At 40.0% G+C, this 12,412-nt stretch overlaps 1 long non-coding RNA gene across 1 annotated transcript in view; it reads left to right on the top strand.

The window, feature by feature from the left end:
- LOC134484804 (uncharacterized) overlaps window positions 1-5,214 on the top strand; it is a 52,238-nt gene extending 47,024 nt beyond the window's left edge. The window contains exon 3 of the long non-coding RNA XR_010062612.1: window positions 5,042-5,214. This is a non-coding gene — a long non-coding RNA (uncharacterized LOC134484804). The remainder of the gene's footprint in view (window positions 1-5,041) is intronic.
- The last annotated feature ends 7,198 nt before the right edge of the window (window positions 5,215-12,412 follow it).

Raw genomic sequence — 12,412 nt, 5'->3', positions numbered from 1 at the left:
ACACTTCATAATAGACCCAAATAATATAAAGTACCTCGGTGTGACTTTAACCAAGCAAGTAAAAGATCTGTACAATAAGAACTTCAAGACACTGAAGAAAGAAATTGAAGAAGACCTCAGAAGATGGAAAGATCTCCCATGCTCATGGATTGGCAGGATTAATATAGTAAAAATGGCCATTTTACCAAAAGCAATCTACAGATTCAATGCAATCCCCATCAAAATACCAATCCAATTCTTCAAAGAGTTAGACAGAACAATTTGCAAATTCATCTGGAATAACAAAAAACCCAGGATAGCTAAAGCTATCCTCAACAATAAAAGGACTTCAGGGGGAATCACTATCCCTGAACTCAAGCAGTATTACAGAGCAATAGTGATAAAAACTGCATGGTATTGGTACAGAGACATTCAGATAGACCAATGGAATATAATTGAAGACCCAAAAATGAACCCACACACCTATGGTCACTTGATTTTTGACAAATGAGCCAAAACCATCCAATGGAAAAAAGATAGCATTTTCAGCAAATGGTGCTGGTTCAACTGGAGGTCAACATGTAGAAGAATGCAGATCGATCCATGCTTATCACCCTGTACAAAGATTAAGTCCAAGTGGATCATGGACCTCCACATCAAACCAGACACACTCAAACTAGTAGAAGAAAACTAGGGAAGCATCTGGAACACATGGGCACTGGAAAAAATTTCCTGAACAAAACACCAATGGCTTATGCTCTAAGATCAAGAATCGACAAATGGGATCTCATAAAACTGCAAAGCTTCTGTAAGGCAAACGACACTGTGGTTAGGCCAAAACGGCAACCAACAGTTTGGGAAAAGATCTTTACCAATCCTACAACAGATAATGGCCAAATTATATCCAACAGATATATCCAAAATATACAAAGAACTCAAGAAGTTAGACTGCAGGGAGACAAATAACCCTATTAAAAAATGGGGTTCAGAGCTAAAGAAACAATTAACTGCTGAGGAATGCCGAGTGGCTGAGAAACACCTAAAGAAATGTTCAACATCTTTACGCATAAGGGAAATGCAAATCAAAACAACCCTGAGATTTCACCTCACACCAGTGAGAATGGATAAGATCAAAAACTCAGGTGACAGCAGATGCTGGCGAGGATGCGGAGAAAGAGGAACACTCCTCCATTGTTGGTGGGATTGCAGACTGGTACAACCATTCTGGAAATCAGTCTGGAGGTTCCTCAGAAAATTGGACATTGAACTGCCTGAGGATCCAGCTATACCTCTCTTGGGCATATACCCAAAAGATGCCCCAACATATAAAAAAGACACATGCTCCACTATGTTCATCGCAGCCTTATTTATAATAGCCAGAAGCTGGAAAGAGCCCAGATGCCCTTCAACAGAGGAATGGATACAGAAAATGTGGTACATCTACACAATGGAATATTACTCAGCTATCAAAAACAACGGCTTTATGAAATTTCTTAGGCAAATGGTTGGAATTGGAAAATATCCTGAGTGAGCTAACCCAATCACAGAAAGATATACATGGTATGCACTCATTGATAAGTTGCTATTAGCCCAAATGCTTGAATTACCCTAGATGCCTAGAACAAATGAAACTCAAGACGGATGATCAAAATGTGAATGCTTCACTCCTTCTTTAAAAGGGGAAAAAGAATACCCTTGGTAGGGAAGAGAGAGGCAAAGATTAAAACAGAGACTGAAGGAACACCCATTCAGAGCCTGCCCCTCATGTGGCCCATACATATACAGCCACCCAATTAGAGTATGAAGCAAAGAAGTGCAGACAGACAGGAGCCGGATGTAGATCGCTCCTGAGAGACACAGCCAGAATACAGCAAATACAGAGGCGAATGCCAGCAGCAAACCACTGAACTGAGAATAGGACACCCGTTGAAGGAATCAGAGAAAGAACTGGAAGAGCTTGAAGGGGCTTGAGACCCCATATGTACAACAATGCCAATCAACCAGAACTTCCAGTGACTAAGCCACTACCTAAAGACTATACATGGACTGACCCTGGACTCTGACCTCATAGGTAGCAATGAATATCCTAGTAAGAGCACCAGTGGAAGGGGAAGCCCTGGGTCCTGCTAAGACTGAACCCCCAGTGAACTAGTCTATGGGGGGAGGGCGGCAATGGGGGGAGGGTCGGGAGGGGAACACCCATAAGGAAGGGGAGGGGGGAGGGGAATGTTTGCCCGGAAACCGGGAAAGGGAATAACACTCGAAATGTATATAAGAAATACTCAAGTTAAAAAAATTCTCAAAAGAAGAGTTGAGCCTCTTCTGACACTGCAGTCCCCATGACTCTCCCACAAAGAAAGCCTAAATACCCAAAAGGAGAGCTATGCCTGACCTACTCCAGTGAGATGTGCCAATTCTCATTCTTAGAATCTAACCAAGGAGTGGAAACTTTGACAATTGTTTTTAAAATGTGACATTCTACAAAAATAGGCAAAAAACTCAGAAATGGCTAATAGATTAAAAAAAAGAGTTAGAATTATATTGTTAAATGATATTTCCCCAACATCATGTAAATAGATTTTATTTTGCTTCAGTTAATTAAACATGCTATAGGAGGAAAATTTTAATTTCCTCTTTTTTTTAAACAAAATTTAACTTTTACATCCCCCTACCTATCAGAAAATCAATATTCTTATACTGGAAGATGTGCCAGGCACAGGTCAAATTTCTAGTATAACCTGTTATTACAATCATCAGTCTTGTCATTTTCAAATGATGTTCACATCATGCCTGTAAAACACAATGATAAACATGGCAGTATAACCATAAGGGCAGTGCAATGGTGTAAATAGCTTGGTGATAGCCAACAGCTCTCTAACTTGGCTTAAGTCCTGTTCAATGAAAATCGTTTGTAGTAGAAATGTAGCCATGTATATAAGACTATTGAAGCTGTGGGTGCGAAGGAGAATGTACAGCCCCTTACTTACTTAAGCCAGTATCATACCTAACAACAATCAAAGCCATGTGTCCTTATATACAGAATTAATTACAGTCTCTGGAACAAACATCACAGTAAAAATCCCAGCCATAAAAAATGCAGGATAGTAATTTCAAGCCCAGTCTCAATGACTATATCTACAAAATGTCACATGATTCAAGGCTGAGGAACATTACCGAAGAGGGAGCATGAAGATTGTAAGAGACTAAAGTTTTCTATGAGATGGTGTCTCAATGTAACACCAGAAATTACACTTATATCATCTCACTAAAACTACTGCCTAAACAACAGCTGACGAAGAGAGGGAATGGAGAAGAATGGAACTTTAGTTCTATTTCTGTTTCAAATTCTTCTTCTTCTTCTTCTTCTTCTTCTTCTTCTTCTTCTTCTTCTTCTTCTTCTTCTTCTTCTTCTTCTTCTTCTTCTTCCTCTTCTTCCTCCCTCCCTCTCTCTCTCTCTCTCTCTCTCTCTCTCTCTCTCTCTCTCTCTCTCTCTCTCTCTCTCATTGTTGGAGATTTCATGTTTACATTTCAAATGTTATTCCCTGTCCATGTTTTCAGTCCATAAGCCCCTTAACCCTTCCCCCTACTCTTCTGTAAGGGAGTTCACATTCCCACCAATGGCCTCCCCACACTTCCCCTTTTTCCCCAACACTGGGGGTCCTACCTTGGTAGAAACAAGAGTTTCTCATTACATTTTTCCCAGCAAGGCCATCCTTTGCTACATATGCAGTTGGAGCCATGGGTCTGTCTATGTATAGTCTTTCTCTTGTGGTTTGGTCCTGGTATCTCTGGTTGGTTGGCAATGTTATTATTATGGGGTTGCGAATCACTTCAGCTCTTTCAATCCTTTCTCTAATTCCTCCAACCGGGTTCTGGTTCTTGGTTCAGTGGTTTGCTGTTTCCATTTTCCTCTGTATTTGACATATTCTGGCTGTGTCTCTCAGGAGGGATCAATATCCAGTCATTGTCAGCCTGCACTTCTTAACTTCATCCATCTTAACTAGTTTTGGTGTCTGTACATATATGGGCTACATGTGAGTCAGGCTCTGAATGGCAGGTCCTTCAGTCACTGTTATGAACTTTGCCTCCTTATCCCCTGTCACGGGTATTTTGGTTCCCCTTTTAAAGAAGGAGTGAAGCATCTGCATTTTGGTCATCCTTCTTCAGCTTCATGTGGTCTGTGTATGGCATGATGGGTATTTCAAGCTTTTTGGCTAATATCTGTTTATCAATGAATGCATATCAAGTGTGTTTTTCTGTGATTGAGTAACCTCACTCAGGATGATATTTTCTAGTTCCTTTTATATGACTAGAATTTCATGAAGTCATTGTTTTTACAGCTGAGTAATATTCCATTTTGTAGATGTACCACATTTCTGTATCCATTCTTCTGTTGAAGGGCATCTGGGTTCTTTCCTGCTTCTAACTATTTTAAATATGGCTGCTATGAATACAGACAAATATATTTCTCGGTTGTATGTTGGACAATATTTTGGGTATATGCTCAGGATAGTTGTAGCTGCGTCCTCATTCATGGAATGTCCAATATTCTGAGGAAAGTTCAGTGTGATTTTCCGAAGGGTTGTACAAGTCTGAAATCTCACCAACAATGGAGGAGTGTTCCTCATTCTCCACATCCTCACCAGCATCTTCTGTCACCTGAGATTTATATCTTAGCCATTCTCATTGGTGTGAGGTAGACGCTCAGATTTGTTTTGATTTGAATTTCCCTGATTACTAAGGATGTTGAACATTTATTTATGTGTTTTTTGGCCATTTGATAACCTGCATCTGAGAATGTTTTGTAACTCACAGTACCCCATTTTTAATTCTGTTTTTGCTTTCTAAAGTCTAACTTCTTAAGATCTTTGTATATTTTGGATATTACCCACTATCAGATATAGGATTGGTAAAAATGTTTTCCCAAACTGTTGGTTGCAGTTTTGTCTAAATGACAATGTATTTTGCCTTACAGAACATTGCTATTTTATGAGGTCCTATTTGTCAATTCTTGATCTTAGAGCATAAGTCATGTTTTTTTTTTTTTGTTTTTTTTTTTCAGGAAACTTTCTCCAGTGCCCATGTGTTGAAGACTCTTCCCCATCTTTTCTTCTATTAGTGTAGTGCCCACCTCGACCAGCAAGGAAGACACATCACCGTTGGATTCTTCTCAACAGCCTTTATTTCAGGAAAACCTCATTCTTGATGAGGGGGGCCCCGAGGGAAAAAAGGCACTCCCCCTAAATACAGGAAAGGCTGTGGTTGTAAATTTGTCCTCTGGGGATTGGTGGAGTATGAAATACCTTATTAGCGTGAATATCACTCCAGTCTGATAACTGCCGGAGAAATGTCAATACATGCACATTGTAGGTGTTTATCACTAACAACCACAAGATGTCGGAGCCATCTTTAGACACTCCCTACATCTCCCTCTTTTTTGTTTTCTAAAAATGACTGTCTAGATCTTGGTGTCACATCAGTATATGTCATTGTTTCTGTCTTAGGTCGTTCTTCTCCAGGACTCGGCCTTACTTGTCCTTGTGTAACCCTATCGACACCAAGCCCCTGTCTTAGGTTGGTCTGAACCTGAGGAATGGTGTCCGTCTCTGGATATAATGACTTCACATGACAGTGAAAAATATAGTCTAGGGCAAACTCTTAATTTTTTAAAGAGGCCTGCCATATATTGGGAGACGCACCAATTTCAATGGCAACCATAGCCTGGTAAACAATCGCTTTGTGTCTGTCATGTTCTCGTTGTAAACCGCAAAAGAGCCATAGACATACTCCACATCCCAAGAGGACAATGGCTCCCCAGGCAAAAATGCTAGCCCATTCTTTAAAAAAAAGAGAGCATTGGTAATCCATGATGTGAAATCTCTAAACGTGATGGGTTCCATTCTAGTATTGTTAAGGACAGGAATCTGTATCAGCAATTGTCTTGATAATTGCTCTGCTTTCATGGACCAGTTTCCTTTTAGATAATTTGAGATTTCTTTGTTCTGTTAGAATACTGAGAAAAGTTAACCTGTAAAGAGTAATACATGAAAAACTACAATTATGTATCCTGATCAAAGTTGTAATGTTCAACTTAGCAGAATTATTGATTGATGTGTTTTCACTGCCTGAAGAAGCTACTTGGGCAATTTGACTCAAAGCAGCCAGGATGGTTCCAGTGCCCACAGCACTATTGTTCATAGGATCTAACCAATTGGCCAATGTGGTCCTTCACAACCATATAAAATGCTGGGAGGAATTTTTAAGAGTGAAACATAATGTATGTAACAAAGAATTATTAGTGGCACTATACCGTTGGGGCAATTCTACATTTGGCGCTATACAAGGAACATCATGCAAACAGGATGTACAGAAAAAGTTGGAAAACAGTAGAATTGCTGTGAATTGGGATAAGTACTGGCCAGTATCTGGCAATGGCACACAGAGTGAGTGAATCAACCTGGATTACCATTTCCACCAGTAATGGTAGGGTTCGTAGTCTCATCTTCACGAATAGCAGGAGGCAGTTTGCAAGTCAAATATTCAGGCACCCATATTGGATTGTCTTGATTCTGTGGAAAAACACAAACAGCGCCCCTAGATCTCAAAATTACGAGTCTGGGCCACACCATTCACCAGTTAAAACATCCTTCCACTTTAAGTCTGCATTAGCCATAGGTTTAGTAGCAGCATGGCGATCCGCAGCAGAGCGGCCATGCACATCTAAAATTAAGAAATTTAGAGTAAAAAGAGCTAAAGACAACTGTTCTCTTGGTGTTCTGCCATTGGCAATTTCCCCTTTTTGTTTTTGAAAGAGCTCTTTTAAGGTACGATCTATTCTTTTCACAATTCTTTGACCTTGGGGATTGTATGGCAATCTAGTACTATGACTGACCTGCACTGTCTGGCAAAATGTGTGAAAGGAGTTTACAGTGTAGGCAGGACCGTTGTCTGTATTGAGACTATCAGGCTTTCCCCAGGCTGCCCATGTCTGTAAGCAATGACTAATGGCACTACAAGCCTTTTCACCAGTCATCAGAGGGGCATGTATAATACGGGAACAGGTATCAACAGAAACATGAGCATATTTTAAATTTCCAAATTGAGATATGTATGTGACATCCATCTGTCAAAATTTTCGCGGGATCAGACCACGAGGGTTAATTCACACATGAGGAAGGAGGTGAAACTGAACACAATTCTCACCTTTATACAACATCACGAGCTGCAGCTCTAGAGATTTTAAATTTTTGTTGAAGAGTGAAAACAGGAACATGAAACTTTTGATGAAATTCTCTAGCGAGATCAACCAGAGCAGCATGAAAAATAAACTCTCTACGAGTACTAGCATCCATCAGGATGTTATTATTGGCCATGGGACCAGGCAATTTAGTATGAGCTCGGATATGTTGTATGAAAACCTTATTTTTTCTGGCCCAAAACAATTTTTGTAATACTAAAAGAATTTGACCCACAGTACTAGTCGACATAATTGGCCCTGCAATTTCAAGTGAGCGCAGAGCATTAACTACTTAAGCAGAATCAAAAATTATATTCAAAGAATCATGAAATCTTTTAAAAACTTCCAATAAAATTTTACATTCTGCAATTTGGGGGGTGCCTGGACTGTACTGAATTAATACTGGTTCTTGAGAATAAACCATATAGGCACCTACACCTGTTTTGGAGCTATCTCTATAAATATCTAACACTCCAGACAAAGGCTCTGAGGCAGCGAATTTAGGAAAGATCACAGGATGTTCAGTAAAAAATTGTAACAAACGATCCTTAGCATAATGATTTTCAAACTCTCCATCAAAACTACAGCATAATATGGCCCAGTCATCTATCAGGGCACACAATGTTTCCACCTGAGTGGTAGTATATGGTATAATTTTCTTGGACAAAATAACAAAATGCTGAATACAAGATTTAACACCTAACATAGCAAGCTGTTCGACAGCAGAGGAAAAATATTCAAGGGTTTTATTCGGAGAAATATGGGGATAAATCCACAGTAGTGGTCCTTTTTGCCATAGCACTCCTGTAGGCTGACGAAAAGTTCTCAGTATACACAAAAAGAGAACCTCCTTTTCCTTTTACCTTCTTAGCATTGCTTTTTCCAGTCTTTCTTCTACTTTTCTCAAGGATAATTTTGCTTCCTTGGTTACAGCACAGGGTGATGTAACCTGAGAATTTCCTTTCAGGATCTCATAGAGTGGTTGTAAATCTACTTTAGGCATTTTAATATAGGGTCAAATTCAATTTATTCTTCCTAGTAACTTTTGAAAGTCATTTAATGTTTTTACATGATTTTTTCATCAAAAGACTGACAAAAGAATTGTAACCAGTTCACCTGGGACTTTCAGGACCTCAACAGTGGCCCTTTATCAAACTGTCTCAGAGGGCTAAAGGCCCATGGAAAAGAAAACATTAATCTTGACCTTGGTCACAACCCCTTATTGGAGTAAGGTGAAGAGCCTATGCCAAGTCTTTCACCTCTTATCATCTTAGAGCAAAGCCTGTTCTGTCTAGAAAGACAAAGTTACTCATACTCTGCTGTAGACATTTTTGAAACTACTTTAGGCACCCCCTGTCCCCAAATCTGGGGCATTTTTACCATAGGGGCAGAAACTGGCTGCTGAGGGGACAGGATCAAAGGCACTCTCCATGTTAATGATGATGAAGGGGAAAAGTAACTTAATGCTGGAGATCAAGGGGAAAAGTAACTTAATGCTGGAGACTGACTCCTCTCTTGGAATAAAGCCAGCAGATAAGGCAGACTCTCTTAAGGAAGTTGTCTTAATGAGCACTCTCTTTCTGTGAGCAAATGTTGAAGGTCAGGTGTTCAATTGGGAGCAAGTGAAATTTTTTCTTCTGACCTTGTTCTTTGAGTTATGGATACATTCCTTTCTAGTTCTTGTTTTACTTAGAGTCTTCCCCCGCCTTACGCTCAGCCTTTTCAGATCGTTCTTTCTGTAACATTTCTAACACAGCCTGTCCCTTTTCTATAGCCTGTTAACAGCATTTCTGATCTTCTAGGCAGGTATTCATTAAGTGCCAAACCGGCCCATCCTCTGTCTTTATAGTTCCTTGCTCCCAAGCAAAATTTAAATCTTTTCCCAGCTTATCTCAGCTGTCCACCATGAGATTCCCAGAGAGTTAGCCAAGGAGTAATGGCTTCGAAATCACTAAGAAATCTCTCTATAGTGCTTCTTTTTATCCTGTCTATTTCTTTCAAACAGCTCTTGAAGAGCCAGGAAAATTGGGTGAGACTGAGAAGTTTCCATGTTCACTGTAGCAGCTCCGCAGCTAGTTTTGCTCCCCCCTACTGTGTGGGCTGGGAACAAAAGCACAGATAAAACACTATGTTTCAAAAATTAACATTGGGAATCAACCAACACACCACTACTAGAGCAGGGTCCATAAAATTAAATTTCCTTTTACTACACTTACTCCTTAGCCAGAGGCCTTATCTGGGGAAATTTTATTTAAGAGTGATTTCTTCCTCAAGTTTCCTTGTCTCTTTTCCTTTTGATTTTAAGCTTACGCTGACCAACAAGCTCCTGAATAGCTGACAGGAGGGGGTGGAGTGTGAGTTTCCCACGATCTACGACCTTATTTACTATTGATTTACGAGCAGGGCAAGCTGGAGTGTTTATTTACACACCAGTTTGTAGCTCATCATTAGTGGTCTCTACCCAGCACATGTATTCATGGCCTGGATGGTGGCAATTCAAACAGTAGCAACACCACCACACAAAAAGGGTAAAAGGCAAAAGTGTTAGTACAACCCACAGAAGATCATTTGGGGAAAAAAAAAAACTTTGCCACGTTTCACTCACCTTTTTGCCTGTAAAACAAGGCTTTCATCGTCTCTGCTTACTCCAGAGAAACTTATTTTCCCATTAGGGAAATTTTATAGTCCCTAACACACCAGAACTTGATCGACACTATCTGGGATACTTATCGTCCCTTTTCTGGGAGCTTTATGATCTCTTATCCAGGAGCTTTATCGTCCCATCAAGAAACTTCCTCACGTCACAGTCCTGAGGCTGAAATGTTCCGAATCCACTTGAGAAAAGAGAATTTTCTTGGGTCCCCGTACAAGTTGTAGTGCCCAAGTCGTCCAGTAAGGAAGACACCACACCATTGGATTCTTCTCAACAGCCTTTTTGCAGGAAAACCTCATTCTTGATATGGGGGACCCTGGGGAACAAAGGCACCTGACTTAAATACAAGACAGGCTGTGGTTGTAAATTTGTTCTCTGGGGATTGGTGGAGTATGAAATACCTTATTAACATGAATATTACTCCAGTCTGATAACTGCTGGAGAAATGTCACGACATGTACCTTGTAGTTGTTTATCACTAATGATCACCGGATGTCGGAGCCATCTTTAGCTTCTCCCTACATATTAGTTTGAGTGTATCTGGTATAATGTGAAGGTCCTTGATTCACTCGTACTTAAGCTTTGTACATGGTCTTAAAATGGTATAATATGCCCTCATCTTCATGCTGACTTCCAGTTCAACCAGCCCTTTTTTCGGAAAATGTTATATTTCTTCCTTTGGATGGATTTATCTCCATTGCCAAAGATCAAGTGAAAGGTTTGTGGGTTCATTTCTGGGTCTTCAATTCTTTTTCACTCTCTATCTGTCTGTTTCTCTACAAACACCATGGAGTTTTTATCACTATTGCTCTGTAATACTGCTGAGTTCAGGGGTGGTGGTTCCCGCAGAAGTTCTTTTATTGTTGAGGATAGTTTTAGCTATCATGGGTTTTTCTTATTCCAAATGATTTTACAAATTGCTCTTTCTCTCTCTATTAAAGAATTGAATTGTAATTTTGACGGAGATTGCATTGATTGTGTAGATTGCTTTTGGCAAAATTGTCATCTTTACTATATCAATTCTGTCAATTCATGGGCATGGAAGCTCATTGTATCTTTTGAGTTCTTCTTCAATTTCTCTCTTCAGAGACATGAATTTCTTGTCATACAGATTATTCACCTGCTTGGTAAATCTCACAACAAGATATTTTACATTATTTGGGACTATTGTGAAGTGTATGATTTCATTATTTTCATTCTCAGCTTGTTTATCCATTTAGGATAGGAAGGCTCCTGGTATGTTTGAGTTAATTTTATGCCCTGACACTTTGATGAAGTTATTTATCAGATTAAGTAGTTCTCTGGTGGAACTTTTGGGGTCACTTAAGTATACAATCATATCATCTGCAAATAGTGATATTTTGATATCTAACCTTCCAATTGTATCCTTTTGACCTCCTTTTGTTGTCTGGTTTCTCTGTCTATGACATGGAGTCCTGTTTTAAATAAGTAGGCAGAAAGTGGTGCAGCCTTATCTAGTCCCTGATTTTAGTGAGACTGCTTCAAGTTACTCCCCATTTAGTATGATGTTATCTAGAGGTTTACAGTATATTTCTTTCACTATGTTTAGAAATGGGCCTTCAATTCCTGATCTTTCTACGACTTTTATTCTGAAGTGTCACGTACACCTCGGCTGGCAAGGAATACGCAACACAGTGGGATTCTTCTTAACAGCCTTTATTGCGGGACCACCTCTTTATTGATAAGGGGAACTCGAGCGGGAAAAGCGCTTGCCTTATGTAGAGAAGAGACTGTGGTTATGCTAATTGTCCTTCAGGGATTGGTGGGTCATGAATCACCCCACTATTACTCTGCTACTTGTCCTTCATGGATTGGCAGAGCATGAATCCCTCATTAGCACATTCCTGTCCCATCCAACTGATGCCAGGTGCAAATTCCATGCATGAGCAGTATGCAAATACCGTTGTTCACCACAGCAGGGCTCTGGATTACCTCATTATCATAAGGCCGCCCTGGCAAGTGGACAAGCCTATGCATCCTCGATAAGTCATTTACTACCACACGGGACAGGATGTCTGCGCCATCTTTGTTTTACCATGCTGCTCCCCACTTCTCCCCCTTTTTTGTTTAATAATATGAATGGTCTAGATCTGGGTGTAACATCATTCTTTTCATTGCTCCTGTCTTAGGTCATTCCTGATGATGACTCAGACTTACCCATCATTGGGTTCACATACAACCACTGGGCCTCCTGTCTCAGGTTGGACCGAACTCGAGGATATTTACCCATCTCTGGATACAATGATTCCACATGACAATGACAAAAATGATCTAGGGCGAACACTTAATCTTATAAAGAGGCCATCCCTATGTTGGGAGAAGCATAATAAAGGGAGAAAGCATTGGCAATCCATGACGTAAAGTCTTCAACTGTGATAGGGTCCAACCTAGTGCTGTTAAGTCAGCAATCTACATCAGCAATTGTCTTGATAGTTGCTCTGCTTTCATGGAATAGTTCCCTTTCAGATAATTCAAGATTTCTTTGCTCTGTTGAGAATGGTGAGAAAAGTTAACTTGCAAAG

Source organism: Rattus norvegicus (genome assembly GCF_036323735.1).
Source record: "Rattus norvegicus strain BN/NHsdMcwi chromosome Y unlocalized genomic scaffold, GRCr8 chrY_unlocalized_9, whole genome shotgun sequence".
Classification (NCBI taxonomy): domain Eukaryota; kingdom Metazoa; phylum Chordata; class Mammalia; order Rodentia; family Muridae; genus Rattus; species Rattus norvegicus.
The sequence above is the reverse complement of the archived record's forward strand: the minus strand, read 5'-3'. Positions and strand labels throughout refer to the sequence as shown.